The sequence below is a fragment of the Sorex fumeus genome, unplaced genomic scaffold (genome assembly GCF_029834395.1).
Source record: "Sorex fumeus unplaced genomic scaffold, SorFum_2.1 ptg000115l, whole genome shotgun sequence".
Lineage (NCBI taxonomy): Eukaryota > Metazoa > Chordata > Mammalia > Eulipotyphla > Soricidae > Sorex > Sorex fumeus.
Genome location: NW_026606172.1, coordinates 13,205,670 through 13,222,398, shown reverse-complemented (window position 1 = coordinate 13,222,398; position 16,729 = coordinate 13,205,670). Strand labels below are relative to the sequence as shown.

Here is a 16,729-nt window from a genome sequence, read left to right as displayed (position 1 = left end):
TACCATTAGATTCCATATCATGGAGAGTTTTGCCAACTTTGTCTTCAATAAACATTATGGATTCCGGTCTGATGTTGAGGTCATAAATCCATTCTGATCTTACTTTTGTGCATGGCATTAGGCAGAGATCTGAGCCCACTTTTTTGCATGTAGCTGCCCAGTTTTGCCAGCACAATTTATTAAAGAGGCTTTCCTGCTCCATTTCACTTTCTTGCCCCCTTATCGAAGATTAGATGATCATATGCTTGGGAGGAGATGTCAGTATATTCAACTCTGTTCCATTGGTCTGCAGCTCTGCATTTGTTCCAGTGCCATGCTGTTTTAATTATTACTGCTTTATAGTAGACCTTGAAGTTAGGTAGGTTGATTCCTCCCATTTCCTTTTTCCCAAGAATTGCTTTAGCTATTCGTGGGGGCTTATTGTTCCATATAAATTTCAGGAGTGTTTGCTCCAAGGATGGAAAAAAATTCTGCAAGCAAACAGCTCCCTCAAAAAGCTGGGGTGGCCATACTAGTCTCCGACAACATTAATTTTGTGTTAAAAAATATTAGAGGGACAGCGAAGGCTATTTTCTCTTCATCAAAGGATACGTACAACAGAAAGAAATCACACTCTTAAATGTATATGCACCCAATGAGGGAACAGCTAAGTATTTAAAACAACTGCTAACAGATTTTAAGGAAGACATTGCTAGCAACACAATAGTAGCTGGAGATTTCAACATCGCCTTATCACCCCTGGATAGATCAACAAGAACAAAACTCAGCAAGGAAACATTGGCTTTGAAAGATGAAATACAAGAGAAAGGGTTTATAGACCTATACAGGGCTTTACACCCCAAAATGAAAAAAATACACATTCCTCTCTAGTGTGTATGGAACATTTTCCAAAATAGACCACGTCCTAGGCAACAAAACATACCTAAATAGAATCAGGAAGATAGAAATAGTACCAACAATCTTTTCAGACCATGATGCACTGAGAATAGAAGTGAATCACACACAGACACAGAGAACCAAATCAAACACCTGGAAATTAAACAACTCAATGCTTAACAAAGAGTGAATCAGGAAGGAAGTCAAGGACGAAATCTAAAAATATTTGGAAACAAATGAGAATGAAGACACGAGCTACCATAACTTATGGGATGCAGCGAAAGCCATTTTAAGGGGAAAATTTATAGCTCTGGAAGCATATCTCAGGACAGAAGAAAGATGCACACAAACAACTTGACTTCACAGCTCAAGATCTTAGGAAAGGAACAACAGAAAGAGCCCAAATTGGGCAGAAGGAAAGAGATCATAAAACTTAGAGCAGAAATCAACCACATGGAAAACAAAGAAACAATCTGAAAGATCAATGAAACCAAGAGCTGGTTCTTTGAGAAAATAAATAAGATAGATAAACCACTAGCAACACTCACAAAGAACCCCACTAAATCAAATCAGAAATAAGAATGGGGATATCACAACAGAAACTAAAGAAATTCAAGAGATCATCAGAGACTACTTTGAAAGTCTGTAAGCCACGAAACAAGAGAACCTAGGGGAAATGGATAAATTCCTGGATTCCTATCATCTCCCAAAGCTGAATGAGGAAGATATAGAGTACCTGAATAGACCTATTCACATCAAGGAAATTGAAACTGTAATCAAAAGTCTTCTCAAAAACAAAAGCCCAGGTCCAGATGTATTTACTAGCGAATTTTTCTAAACATTTAAAGAGGACATATTGCCAGTTCTTCTCAAGCTTTTCCAGGAAATTGAAAAAACAGAAACTCTCTCAAACAGTTTCTATGAAGCCCATATATATCTCTCTAATATCAAAAGGAAACAAAGATACCACAAGAAAAGAAACCTACAGCCCGATATCCCTGATGAACATGGATGTGAAGATTCTCAACAAAATACTAGCCAATAGAATTCAACAACTCATCAAAAAGATCATACATCATGACCAAGTGGAATTCATCCCAGGGATGCAAGGATGGTTCAATATTCGGAAATCAATCAACATAATCCATCATATCAATAAAAGAAAAGATAAAAATCATATGATCATATCAATAGATGGAGAGAAAGCATTTGACAAGATCCAGTACCCATTCATGATGAAAACCCTTGCCAAAATGGGGATAGAGGGGACTTTCCTCAATATAGTTAAAGCTATCTACCACAAATCTACAGCAAACATCATCCTCAATGGGGAAAAACTGAGAGTCTTCCCCCTAAGATCAGGGATCAGACAAGGATGCCTTCTCTCTCCACTACTGTTCAATATAGTATTGGAAGTACTTGCAATAGTGATTAGGCAAGAAAAAGATATTAAGGGCATCCAGATAGGGAAAGAAGAAATTAAGCTCTCACTATTCGCAGATGATATGATACTATTCTTAGAGAACCATAAAACCTCTACCAAGAAATTCCTAGAAACAATAGACATGTATAGTAAAGTGGCAGACTATAAAATCAATACCCAAAAATCCATGGCTTTCCTATACGCAAATAGTGAAAGAGAAGAAAGTGACATGAAGAAAACAATCCCATTCACAATTGTGCTCCAGAAAATCAAGTACCTGGGAATCAGCTTAACTAAGGAAGTAAAGGACCTGTACAAAGAAAACTACAAAACGCTACTTCAGGAAATAAAAGAGGACATGAGGAAATGGAAAAATATCCCCTGCTCGTGGATGGGGAGAATCAACATTGTCAAAATGGCAATACTCCCCAAAGCATTGTACAAATTCAATGTGATCCCTTCATGCATACCCATGACATTCTTCAAAGTATTGCCTTTTTAAAAACACCTCAGTTTGGTTTAACAATTATTCACTCTTCTTTTGTGCCACTTAGTTGTATTTTACCTCATTCAGATATATTTTTCTCTTCATTTCGTTTCACTTTATTAACTTATTTGGACTAATATTTTCCTGTTGGCCCATTTAGAGAATCTGCCCTTTACATTACATAATTTGCACATATACATAGCAATGTAACTTGTAATCACAATTTGTAATGATTAATAAATTCATGTTTGGTATAGTTTTAGTTCTTAAACATATTTTGATTTTTTGGGGGGTAACACCTAGGATTACTCCTTTTTTGCTCAAGAATCATTTTGTGTGGTGCTAAGAGGACCATTTGTGCTACTGGAGATATAAATGTGGTGGGCTCTGTGCTGTATGTCCAGCGCAACAATAGTTTTTTTAAACATAAAAGTTATTTATTGATCCCCCAAAAGTACTTAAATAAAAAATAAAAAATGACTTTAGAACTATTTATTTTAATTCTATGTAAAATAAACTCCAGCATTCTTAATAAACCAATGTATCACTTGTATTTATATTTCTTTTTTAAAAGAATTGATCAAGGATATAAAGCAGTATCTGATACAAACTAGGAAGCTATAAAATTACATTTTCTTAGAATTTGTACTCTTTATTACTGTTTCTTCTAATACTTTGGGAAAATTTTCATTCCGAATGCTAAAATTCTGTTTAGGTTATCCTTTACTCTAATTAAAACATTTTTATATCCAAGTTACCTCTCTTTCCAAACATAATGAATAAAAATTGTAACGGAATCTTTAGGCCTTAGAAACTTTTACTATAATCCATGAATCCCTCCTTGCTTCATTTTTTTTCTCTCATGATTGAAGTTTTATTTAGAACAATTGTTTATTCATGGCCATTATCACCCTTCACCAATATGCTTTCTTTTTTTAAAATAATTTAAATTTAAATTCATTTCTATTTTTTTAAAAAATGTTTATCTTTAAATTGAATCTCAGTGAGATAACACATTTACAAAGTTGTTCATGATTGAGTGTTAGTGATATGGTATCTTTTCACCAATGTACATTTCCCACCACCAATATCCCCAGTTTCCCTCCTGGTCTCCCCCCCCCCCCCCCCACACACACACAGCACCTCTATGAGAGGCACTTCTGAATTTCGTCCTCTCTCTCTCTCTCTCTCTCTCTCTCTCTCTCTCTCTCTCTCTCTCTTCTGGACATTATGATTCATAAAACAAGTACTGAAAGTTATCAGATATATTCCTTTACCTACTTTCAACATTCAGTTTCTGTCAAAAGTGATCATTTCCCACTATTAGTATCTTATTTTCATACTGGTCCCTTTTCTATTACAACTTCCTTCCAACTCCACACACTTGTGGTAACTTCCATTATTGACCAGTTCCTTGGCCCCTGTTTACCCTGGCCTACTCCGCCTCTATTCACACATACTCCTTGCAGTGCTCCAGCTACTATACTCTGGTGAAAGGCATGCAATGCTTACTGCTATACTATCTCTCCAGCACACCAGTATTTTAAATACTTGTGTGCCACTTTCTCACTTAGTTGGCAAAACCATATCTTACATTAGTCTGCTAATTCACATTCACATCCATATACTCATACCAAATTCATTGTCAGCTACCTTAAATTTTTCCAGAAAGAAAATAAGCAAATGCAATTCTACGATATTCACTCTCTCAGACCCTAGGATTGAAAAGTTGCAGCATTTACTACTAGTATGAGATTTGGGTTTCATTTTTCTCTTTTTAATTGTATAATGAAATACAGTTCATCATGTGAAAATGCCACCAATTTTTGTCCACCAATTTTATTTTTATCATCCCCCTTCTATGAAGACATTGTTACTCTTTTCTTTTTGGAGTATTTAATTACTCTCCTTTCTCCAAGTATCCATTAGGTGACATTCACTGCAGACTTCTTAGAACCCAGAGTTTTTGATTATATATTTTCATATTGTAAAATTTATAGCCAGGGCGCTAATGCTGAATGGAATCCTGCATTGTCTCATTGCTTCCTAGCCCAGCAATGTGGGACAAGACATTTAACTTCTTTGACACTCAGTTTCTTCAGCCATGCAATAGGAATAATAACAGGGATTTCAGAGAATTGGAAAGATGAATAAAGTAGAATGATGGATAAGCATGAAAGCTTTTGGTAAATTTTTCTATCAACTCTATCAGGCTTGAAATAAGCTTCTTCATTGGGAGTTTAGGGCAAGGGCAGTCACCTTTAATCTCTGCACCCCCCTGTTCTATTATATGATTTCTACCTTCGACTTTATATTTTTATATTTTCATATTACCTATGAAATTTATTTTAAAAAGTGATCTCCCTACTTTACCTTTATTTTGCCTGTCTCCCAGAAGACTCCATTTGATTTTGACACAATTCACTCCATAAAAAAAGTCCTTATAAAATATATACAATGTTAGCAAGCTTCCAACTGAAAGTCCCTCTTAGTTGCTCTTTGATGAGAGGCCATACTAATGCATCCCCCCTATTTATTTTTGTGTATTTGTTTGTATTTTGGTTGTGTGGATACACACTGGGTGTTCTCCTGGCTCTGCATCCAAGGATAGTTCCTGGCAGTGCTCAGGGAACCACAGAGAGTGTCATGGATGGAACATGGATTGTCTGTGTGCAAGACAAGTGATGTAGCTGCTGTGCCATCTTAGCAGCCTTACAATCTCACACTTTGATTCCTTAGGTTCTGTGCTACAGACTGGCCACCAGCTACAGTACATGGTCTACCTTGAGCACTGGTGACTACTAACTGAAAAATGTGGTAACTGATGATTCAGAGGCCCAAGGGCAAAGTTTCCACTGAATTCTGCAAATTTTTCAGTCTTCTGATTGGTCAGTTCATATAATAAACAGCGGGAATCCTGAATTTCTTCGGGTACAGTCCCCTTTGTATTAGATTCTGGCACCTGAACACACATTAATCTCTTAAGAATACTTGTATTTAAGATATCCTGAAGAGAAGGACCCCAAAGTTTACATTTGGAAGATTTGGAAGTGCTGCAGTTGGTCAGAAATAGGAAATAGTGATGGTGAGACACTATTCCATGAAGGACTGAATTACACTCTTTGCCAAGGTTAAAATTTGCCTGTCATTATCCATAAATTACAGCTATACATTGTAATTATTTAATCTACATTTCTTGTTAAACATCTAAATTATGTCACTTCACCAATTTACAGGAATTATGTGATTAGGTATAATTATCCTAAATAGCTGAACACAATTAAAACATCTTACACACAGGAAGTGTCATATAGAGTATGTTAATTCTTTTCTTTTCCCTATTGAAACATTGTCCTTGGTCTCTATCACATGGAGATAGTCTGGCTTAAACAGAAAAAGGGAATTTCCGGGTTTTAGGGTGACTGATGGTTCAGGGACCTTCTATAGTGATTCTCTTCTTACATAATTTTCAAACTTTTTGTGTAGAGTCCAGGATTTATAACCAGAAATTTCAACAGCAATGATGCGAGCTCTGACATTTCATCCACGTTTAAGATCCAGAGGATCTGAGCATGACTGAAAACTGAAATCTGAGACCCGCTTGACTGTTCATTTTCTACTGTGAAGTTTCGCTCACTGACACTGAAATGCATGGTAAAAGCTCATTGCTGACTAATAGATGATTTTGGACATTCCTTCCACTTCTCAATGTCTGTTTCCCTATCTGTCTGTCTGTCTGTCTATATGGATCTTGGCCATGAACAATTGCAGGGCATAGTAATAGCCCCTGCTATTATAGATTGAGCATGTGCTAAATCTACATTACTATTCAAGTTCCTGTTTTACTATTGATTCCTTCCCTGATCAACGTTTTCCACTCTTCTCACAACTTCCAATTTAACATCCCGTGTTCATTAGTTGACTATCACTCCCTACTTCTAGTGTGTCCAATTAGTGAAGGTAGAGAGGGATCATGCTTGCTACCCAGCACACTGAGAAGGATGAGTGAATACATGATGAAGCATAATAGAAGGTTTCTTCCCCCTTCCGCCCCCCCCCCCTTACCTTTCCCCGTGGGCTGGAGTGATAGATTAGCACAGTGGGTAGGGCATTTGCCTTGCATGCGGCCAACCCGGCCCACCCAGGTTCGATTCCTCTGCCCCTCTAGGAGAGCGCAGCAAGCTACCGAGAGTATCTTGCCCACAGAGCAAAGCCTAGCAAGCTCCCCATGGCATATTTAATATGCCAAAAACAGTAACAACAAGTCTCACAATCTAGACATTTACTGGTGCCTCCTCAAGCAAATCAATATCAACGAACAAAGGGAGGGCAGTGCAGTGTTATACCTTTCGCCTTGTTAGTTTTGTTTGATTTTGTTTTGTTTTTCAGTTTAGTTTGGTTTAACTTTTCCGCAATAGAATTTTCATGCTTACTAATAAATGCCATCATATTAGAATCCCAGGGACTCTACCAGGATTTCAAGAATTTTTTTAAAAATAACTTTTTAAAAATCATAATAGCATTTATACAATAATACATGTTATTTTTTCCATCTGCATATTTCAAGGGGGAGCTTGTACTTGCAATCTAGAGTAATAGAATCTCACGGAGCTCAAAGACCATCCAAAGGTTGGTGACAGCATTTTCTGGGTCACGGAGCTCCCATAAACCAACCTTTTTAAAATTTTGCCAGGTGTGAGGCTGTTATGTCTGTGGCTCAGACCTGTCTTAACCACAGGAACTTGTTCCGTTGCTACTCCCTCTCTTCCCTCAGGCGCAATCCCTGGTTGCCTCATCCTGCTGTTCTCTCTTCCTCCGTGTCTGACTGATTGCATCGCAGGGGTTAAACTACCTTCTGATCTTGGTGATTTCAATTCACAGCTATTTATTCCCCCTCTCTCAATTAGAACAAAGTAGAGTAGATTCTACCTTTAGCCACTTAGAAGTAGCTAAAGATTGTATATGTTTTCTTTTGTTTTACATTACAAAAAGTTTACTTTTCCCGGGAGTAAGCCTAGGGCACAGCCAAACTCTGTCAGGTATGATTCAAAACCCCAAATCAAAACCCAAAACAAATACTATCCCTAAAACCATTTCAAAGGCTGTTTTTTTCTCAAGAAATGAGAAACTCATAGCACTGATATCTACTCCTTTGATGTGAAGGGAAAATGCTTATTTTATAGAAAAGTTTTCGAAAGCACATCTATTTTTTGTCTATCTAAAATCCCAAATATCCTGTGAATTTATAACATTCGCAGGAGTGCACTTTTACAATCTTTAGGGAAAACTAAACATGGGATAATGAATTAGAAATTTTTGCTTTAAGTATGAGTAATTGAAAATGAGTCTTAAAAACTTTCTCATAGGTTAATACATATATACAGGAGATCCACAGAACTCAATTCAGGAAGATAATATGTCTTTTTCCTCCCTTTGTTATGACACAACAACCATCAAAAAGCTTTGCAAATCCTCAGAGAGAGAAACATTAGTTCCTCGTGTAGAAAGAATACAAACACTATGGAAAACTGAAGTAATTTCCATCTGTGATATCCCTTTGGTCCATTTTTCTCTGTAAATTCCTTTACACATTTTTAGGAAAAAAACTTTTAATACTAAGTATCAATTTTTCAGTACAAGTGTAATTGTCAGTATGTTTTAAAACAGATGATAATTAGATTTGACCTATGAAAATCAGCAGAAGATAAGTAATCAAAATTGACATCTCCTTTTCTGAACCTTCTTTTGGCTCATTTTATATAATTATCAAAAATGAATGAGATGTGCTTTGATTTTCCAAGAACAATAAAGTCATACATCTATTCAGTTTTTTTTACACTGCTGTGCCAACTATGGGTCCATGAACAAACTTCTCAGAGAAAAATTTCTTATTTCACTGCTAAATTTTGTTTATTTATGGTCCCAAGAGGATTTTGTTTGGGGAGGAAATATTAAATAAATGTGTGCATTTCTAGTTAATTTCTAAGCATGCATTGTTCGCGGTTCATTTATTTGGGGGGAAGGGGTACTGATGCCCATAAGTTATGCTTAAGACGTACCTCAGCTCTATACTCAGGAGACAGTCTTCAGGGGTAGTCTTCAGGGGCTGTAAATGGTACTAGATACCATGCTAACCACTGGCTACAGGCAAAGCAAGTTTCTTAACACCTATCCCATCACTCTAGGTTTACAATATGTATTTTTAATACAAGAAAGTACATCACTCTTCTATTCTTAAAATGACTCAAGCAGCACTGAAATTTTGATTTCTGCAAATTATTAAATTAGTTCAAAATTATACCTGTTCTTACTGAGTTTGAAAATCAGGCTAAATATACATAAGTTAAAATACAAGATCATCATTTTCAAGATAGGATAGAAGTAAGCAGGGCTGGAGAGATAATACGGGTGCATGTCTTGTATGCAACTAATCCTGGCTCCGTTTCCAGCAAAACATGGTCCTCTGAGCATTGCAGAGTACAGCAATGGGGTTTTACAACAGGTAAAGAGTACAGGTCTTGGAGGTGTACCAGTTTTGACCCTTAGAGACCTCTGAGCAAAAGCAAAGTTCCCAGATAATCTCTAATACTGCAGATTCTAAGAAACCCCATATCTTCTATAACAGAATTCATATCTACTTAATTTAAATGGTCAAACAAAGGTAAAATTATGCCCACTAGTTATTGTGCTTGTTTCAGGAATGTTTGTTCTTTAATGTTTTAATCCATGTCTTTTATGGATGCCTTATATTCTATTATTTAAATATTTCCCTTTGCTTTAAGATAAAATGAAGATATAGTATGGGTTTTATTTAAACTGCAGATTGAGTTTCTTTTCAAACATCTGGAATTGAGGAGAGCACTGGATATAAAAGAACGAATGAAGAACTCATTTCTAAGGAAATCAAGAACAGGAGATAAAGACCTAAGTAATCTCTGCCTACCATTTCCACATCAATTTACCTAATGGCAGACACACATACACAACTACAATCCTACTGCTTGAAGGAGGAAGATAAAATACATATAATTAGATCATTATGTAAAATATATAGCAGATCTCTCAAAAGGTAAGATAATTAAGAAGTCAACCTGCTGAGAAAAGAAAATTTTTCAAATGACTGAGTACACTTGACATCTGCTTATTGTATCTGTGGCCTTTAAAAATATACTTTTAATCTTTATGTAGTGACAGCCATGATTTCACAAAAAGAGGAAGAAATACACAATTATTTCAAATAAATGTCAAGTCATATTTAAAGATGTTACTTAATCTGTTGCAAAGGTATTAAAAAGTTCACTATTTTAACATGCATTTTGCAAGAAATTAAAAATTTAACAGCTTTTCTCCAATAATTTTTGACAGGAAGTAACATTGTACAAGAAATTCAGTCCTGTCAAATAACTTTGAGGAAACATCAAGTATATTTAGGTAGTGGTCCTATTTATATAATTATTCTAACAAAATTATTTTTAGCAATACTCTGGGATCTAATTGTAGAATAAGCAAGAACACTATTGAAAACCATTTTATATTAATACAATTGTACTTATTTTAATTTAAAATACTGTTCCATACTTTAGTTCATTATTTGAAAGTTGAGTTTTTTGTTTTTGTTTTTGAACAATACCAGGAATAGCCCCAATGCTCAGGGGTTATTCTTGGCTCTGCACTAAGTAATTACTCCTGGCAGTGCTCAGGTCACTATGAAGAATGCAAGGAATTGAACCTGGGTTTGGCTGCATGCAAGGCAAGAATCCTATCCACTGTACTATCTCTCCAGTGCTTAATTACTATTTAATAAAAAATTTAATTTTAATGGCACTATATTGAGAATTTCAATTTATCTAATACAATTTCTGCTGCAAATGTATGTTGATCATTGTCATTATATTTTTCTGTCATGTTACTTTGACAGTAGTTACACTTAGCAATTTATAAGCTTGGAGGGATGAAAAAGGTGATGTGAAGATGAGCTATGTGCAGTTCATTTAGTAAGCTATAGAATCACTCAAGCTGAAGGATCAGTGCTCATGTTTTGCATCCTCCAGATACTCCTTATTCGTAGTTCCTATTGAATAATGAGGTTTGCTAGCACATTTTGCTAACATGTTCTTGCTTGAAAATTTTTTGAATTTGAAAATACAAATAATATATAAATGGATTCCACATTTTCACAAAGATGTTTATCTGAGTTCACATGGCAAGGTGAAATCATAAGTCATTGGAAGGATACTATTGATATTTCTCTTTGGCAATTTTCTGCATGTCTCTCCACTCCCTCCTCTGTCTCTAGCCTCTTTTTATATTCCTACATTCACTTATAATTTTGATTGCAGAGAAATTATATTATTATATTTTGTTTTTTTGTTTTTCTCTTTAAACATTTAATATACTTTTATGCTTATATTGTTTAAAATGATTATGCATTATATTTCTAACACACATATATATGTGGACATACATGCACGTGTATGATATGAAATTGTGTTCACTTTAAGCACATTTAGAAATATCTTTATGTGAGCAATGAGTCTGAAAACTTTCTCTTCTTCCAACTTCCCAACCCAATTCAGTCCTTATTTTTTGTGGTTCTATATTATATTACCTCTTCTCACTGATGTCGCTCTCCTGATCAAACTTACTATTTCTATTTTTTGTTTGTTTCTGTTCTTTAATACCTCAAAAATTTGCTGCACCTTGATCCTACACATAAATTCATATGATGAAAAATCCATGACTACTTCTGAGATAGATAAGTTACTCAACTATTATCATTTCACATAAATAATTCACATTTTATTTAAAGACACTAATTAATGGGGAATTATATCCAACTATTCCTATCTCTATATAGAATCATATTATATATTATATTTGGCATTATTGGTAATGAGATATTGCTTTGGGAGAGTTTTTTTTAATTGATTTCCTTTTTTTTTATTTTTTCCTTTCTATCACATCAGATGAGGGTTGTGTGCCAAAATCATAACCAATCTAAGGGAGGTGCATGTCACACAGACATGTAAATACTCAATCATCATGCTATGAATCAGAAAAGGATCCTATTGAGTCCATATTTTTAACTGAATATATTATATATTTTTATGCCTTTAGCACTTAGATGCTTAGAAAATAAATATTTTGCAGAAATAATGATTTGCAATAGGCAATGTTCAAAAACCCACTCACATCTAATAGGCTTTTACATCTTCTACACTATTTAATAAAGTACTCTGGTGCATAGGAAAATGAAAAGAGCAAATAGAATCATCTGTTTTCTTCTTGCGGAAACTTGAACAAGAAACTTGAATCCTGCATTTTAGTATCCTCATCTGAGATTAATGCTATTGCTTATCTCCCTAGTGTTGAAGGCCAAAGAGTGATACACGCTTCTACACGTTCTTCAAAGTCTCTATATTAACATAGGCATAAATTAAATTTAAGAAAAGTTATATCTAAGGAACATTCTCCATGTTTTCTAGATGTTATTTACTAAAACATTACAAATATATGGGTGTAGATTTTCCTGGATTTACAGTGATATATGTACTGATAAAACCCTATAAGCTGAAAATATTATAAATTGGAATGCATTTATTATAACTAATCTGATGAACAGCATACTAAATATCTCATATGTTAATTGGATATTATATCGAGAGTGAAATACAGTATAGAAAATTGGTTATTTATTCTTGTGATCGCATGGCTGACCTGGAAATTCTGTTTACTGCTAGTACTCAACATTACAAGACAATATCATCATATATCGCTAATCAGTAGTTATCTGATCAAATTTGACCTAGGATTAGATCAAAATTCATAACCTGATGTATGGTTTCAACAAAATGTACACTATATTTCTTTGTAGTTAAAAAATATTGCTAAACCATTAGAACTCAAGGACTGTTTTCAATTTATCTACCATCACAATAAACAGACTACTAATAGACTAGAACGAGATAGGATCTTACAGATCACATACATCAAAACTATATACCAGTAAAATGTTGTATAAAGGGGTGGGTCAGGGAATGCTTCTCAAGATAGGAGATTAAGGGACAACTTTCAGGGTTACTTCTCTTGATTTTTTCACTCCCTCTTGTAACTGAACAATATAACTATACTTTTGCCATTACTCCATTGTGAGTGGTATGTAGCATTTTACCCACCCTTTTGAGCTAGGCCACATGGTTTCCTTTAGTCAGTGATTGTTAGTGAAGATGATCTATGAAAATAACACAATAATTGATTAGAGTGTTTGATGTGTTTACTATTGTTGCAGAAATGTCCAGCACGTTTCAGATAGGCCTTTGTTCTTCATGTCAGGTCAGTTTAAAAGACTCTGGAGTAGACTTGACTCTTATTAGCAACCTACTATCAATCTAGGTGGCAGTTCAATTAACACTTAGCTTAACTGGTATTCTCTTAATAATATGAGAATTGTATTGCTGTTCCAGAAGATAGTCCAATGGACTGCCTCATATGTTTGTATGCGAGATGCTAAAGATTAGTCATTGGCCCATGATCCCCTGAACACTGTCAGGAGTGATTCCTAACACTTGTCTCGAGTAGAACCACCAGACAGGGACCCACAATAAAACAAACATAAACCAAACAAACCAAACAAAAACAAAAACAATGCTGTCCGTATACTTCTTGCTGGTAATTATTGGCACTTACAGGGCTATTCATAATATAACTAAAAAGGTTTTTGCAAAAGCAAATTATTAAGCATACCTGAAGTTATATATTTATATATCTAGGTTTCACAGAAGTCACACATTACTCTGTGCATTATATCATTGAATTTTAAAGCAGTTTCCTGATATCCAAAACAGACATACAAAGTTTTGAAACTCTAGGGCATCTTGGATAACTTGATTTTAGCTAGCCTTAACAGGTGATTCTGATACACACTAAAGTTTGAGGAATACTACATTATACTATCTATTATTAAATCACTTACAAAACCAGAGGGATATGACCTTTTGTGCCATTATAAATCATGAGCAGCATCAAAAATGATTTTCTATTTCCTTTTATCTACTCAAGATTCCTATAATTATTTTATCCTTACAAAATGTTCCGTATAATCTTGATTCCTATATTTATCAATAATTTATTTTCATTGAGAACAAAGGGAGTTCCTTTCTTTTCCTATTAAAATTACTATATTTTAGATTGCACTCCTTTCTTTTACCAAAGGTCAGCACATATTTGTAAAGCAACATTCCAATGAATTATTTCTCATAAAATAAGCTATGAATCATTATTAAATACATTTATTTTCCTCTATTTCTTTCCATTTTCAATGTGCAGTACAAAAATATGATACAGTATGCTAATCTTCCTTCTATATATTGGTCACTGTTCATTGCTAGAGTCTTATTATCTACTGATATATATGTGTATATATATTTTTTATCTCTATCTTGCTACATGTATATTTATCTCTATTACTCCTTGGAATCTTTTAAATCTCTATTGTTTATAGATATTTAGTTTATAACTAATTTTAATTTGCATTTTGCCAATGTTTTTGGAATCAATTTTTATTCCTTGAAGTTGTTTCCCGCATAATCTATTACAGCTCCCTGGTGGAATAAAGTCAGTACAGTGGCATTATACAGCATTTGAGGTACTATTATTTAAATTTTCTTGTGAAATATTCTGTAACTAGTGAATATAACTTTATGATTTAAAAAGGAATTTAATATTCTCCAATCCAGATACTGTTAAAATTAACATTAAGATATTATTTCTAATGAAGTTTATATTTCCCTTACATCTTTTAGACACTTGGGACATTAGATTTAATTGTAGTCTCAATTTATCTTTGCTGCTCTTTGATTGATGATTGGCCTTTCTTGATATTTGTTTTCCTACAACACTATTCTTGGTAAGTGCGTAAGTGAAGATATATATTTAAATGCTGTCATGTTTTAGAATGACTTGATTTTGTCAGCTGTTTCCTCCATTAAATAGAACCTATTGCCTAAGAAACAGAAAGGGAACCAGCTTATTCCATGGAAGACTGATATAATATTAGACACCAAGGACAGTTGAAAGATTTATGCTAATAAACTATGGAAGATATAGCTCACATTAAAAATGAGGGGGTCCTCAATGGGCTGTTGGAAAGAAAAAGTTTCCTATTAGCAATTCAAAAGAGCTTCCTACTACACACATCTTTGTATGTAGGTTAATTGCCTGCCAAGATTTTCTTTTAAATCAACGTTAAAGTATGCGAGATCAATGCAATACAATGAAATGTCATTATTTTTGACTACCTCAAATGCTGCATAACACCACTGTACTGACTTTATTCCACTAGGGAGCTGTAAGTATTCCTATCTATTTATTTATTTATTTGCTACTTAAATCCCACCCCAAAGGTTGATCACAGTATTTTAAATGTTTAAGAATCTGAGAATAAATTATTTTGGACCTTATAATGTTAATGTCACAAATAACTGAACATTAACAGCATTATAAAAATTAATCTGGAGACTGTTTTACTATGAATATTTAAGGGTGCTATATGATAATATGCCATTACTGATTCATCCCTTTGTCTCTCTAAATTTCACATTGTGAGATGGTATGAAGTCACCTTTTATACACTTCTTTCTCCCAAATGGTCATCAGAAAATTATATTGTTTGGCTTACAAACCTGAAGCAAACTCATACAAAGCAAGTAGGCAGGGCAGATTCTACATCCCTTTCAAAATCCATGTACTCAGATAACCCACATCTCACTTACTATTCCTATCAATAAATTTTCCTTTGCTCGATTTTTAAGCTTTATTAAGGGAATTTCTAGTGTAGATGCTGGATAGATCATTTAGCTCTTCCTCTCACTGTGAATGGCTTTGGGGTTTTGTGATTTACCCAAAAAATAGCTCATTTAAAAATTAGATAATTGCACTAGTCTGCACCATATGCCTTATTTGTTTATTTCGTTATTTATTTTGAGAGTTATTGTTTTAGTTTAGGGATAATGTAACAGAATAAAAATGGTCTAGATATAACCATATGCATTGCATCAAAACATCATTAAAAATAAAAAGCTACTATGGGGACCAGTTAATTGATATCCAAAAGAAGATGTTCATAGGTAATCTTGAAACTTAACAAAGTTCTAGAGTTACATAAATTAGCATATAAGTCTATGATTTTGCTTTTGTATGTCAAAACAATATTTTATAATTGTTAGCAATTTTGAATATAATTTTTCAAATACTTTTGTCACATTTTTCTTTCTAAATTAAAAATTCTGATTTTAGGAATTTCAGGTATGAGTAAAAGACACAATTATCAAAGTTGTTTTCTAAAAATTTCTTAAAACAAATAAGAAAAAATAAAATTTTGTATATGAAATGAAGTTGTAACAGGGATGAGAGTATTATATAATATCAATTTAGCTGCTATCTCAATTACATAAGTATTGAAATAAAAGAAGAAATTACAAAGTGACACATAAATCTGAAATAATCCAATTAGACATTGAACAGAAATATTTTATGAAATCTGTATGTTATTATGCAAATCAAGGCTGGAGCAATAGCACAGTGGTAGTGCGTCTGCCTTGCCTGCGGCTGACTAGGCCGACCCAAGTTTGATTCCTCTGCCCCTCTCGGAGAGCCTGGCAAGCTACCGAGAGAATCTCCCCGGCACGGTAAAGTCTGGCAAGCTACCCGTCACATATTGGATATGCTAAACACAGTAACAAGTGTCACAATGAAGATGTTACTGGGCCTGCTCGAGTGAATTGATGAACAACAGGAGGACAGTGCTACAGTGACAATGCTATTATGAAAATCAGAGTTTCAAACTAAACAATGAAATTTAATTTCTTTGAATTTTCTCTTTTGATACTTATCTTAGTCCTTTCTTTCAGAGAAACAAAAGTGTTCATTCTTAAAGTCTGCATGAA

The 16,729-nt window shown here is 34.2% G+C and overlaps 1 protein-coding gene and 1 non-coding gene across 2 annotated transcripts in view; both read right to left on the bottom strand.

The window, feature by feature from the left end:
• ROBO1 (roundabout guidance receptor 1) overlaps window positions 1-16,729 on the bottom strand; it is an 839,320-nt gene that overhangs the window by 797,732 nt on the left and 24,859 nt on the right. The window lies entirely within an intron of this gene.
• On the bottom strand, window positions 11,747-11,850 carry LOC130043232 (small nucleolar RNA U13). The gene has a single exon (XR_008795353.1). It is a non-coding gene; the product is annotated as a small nucleolar RNA U13 (small nucleolar RNA).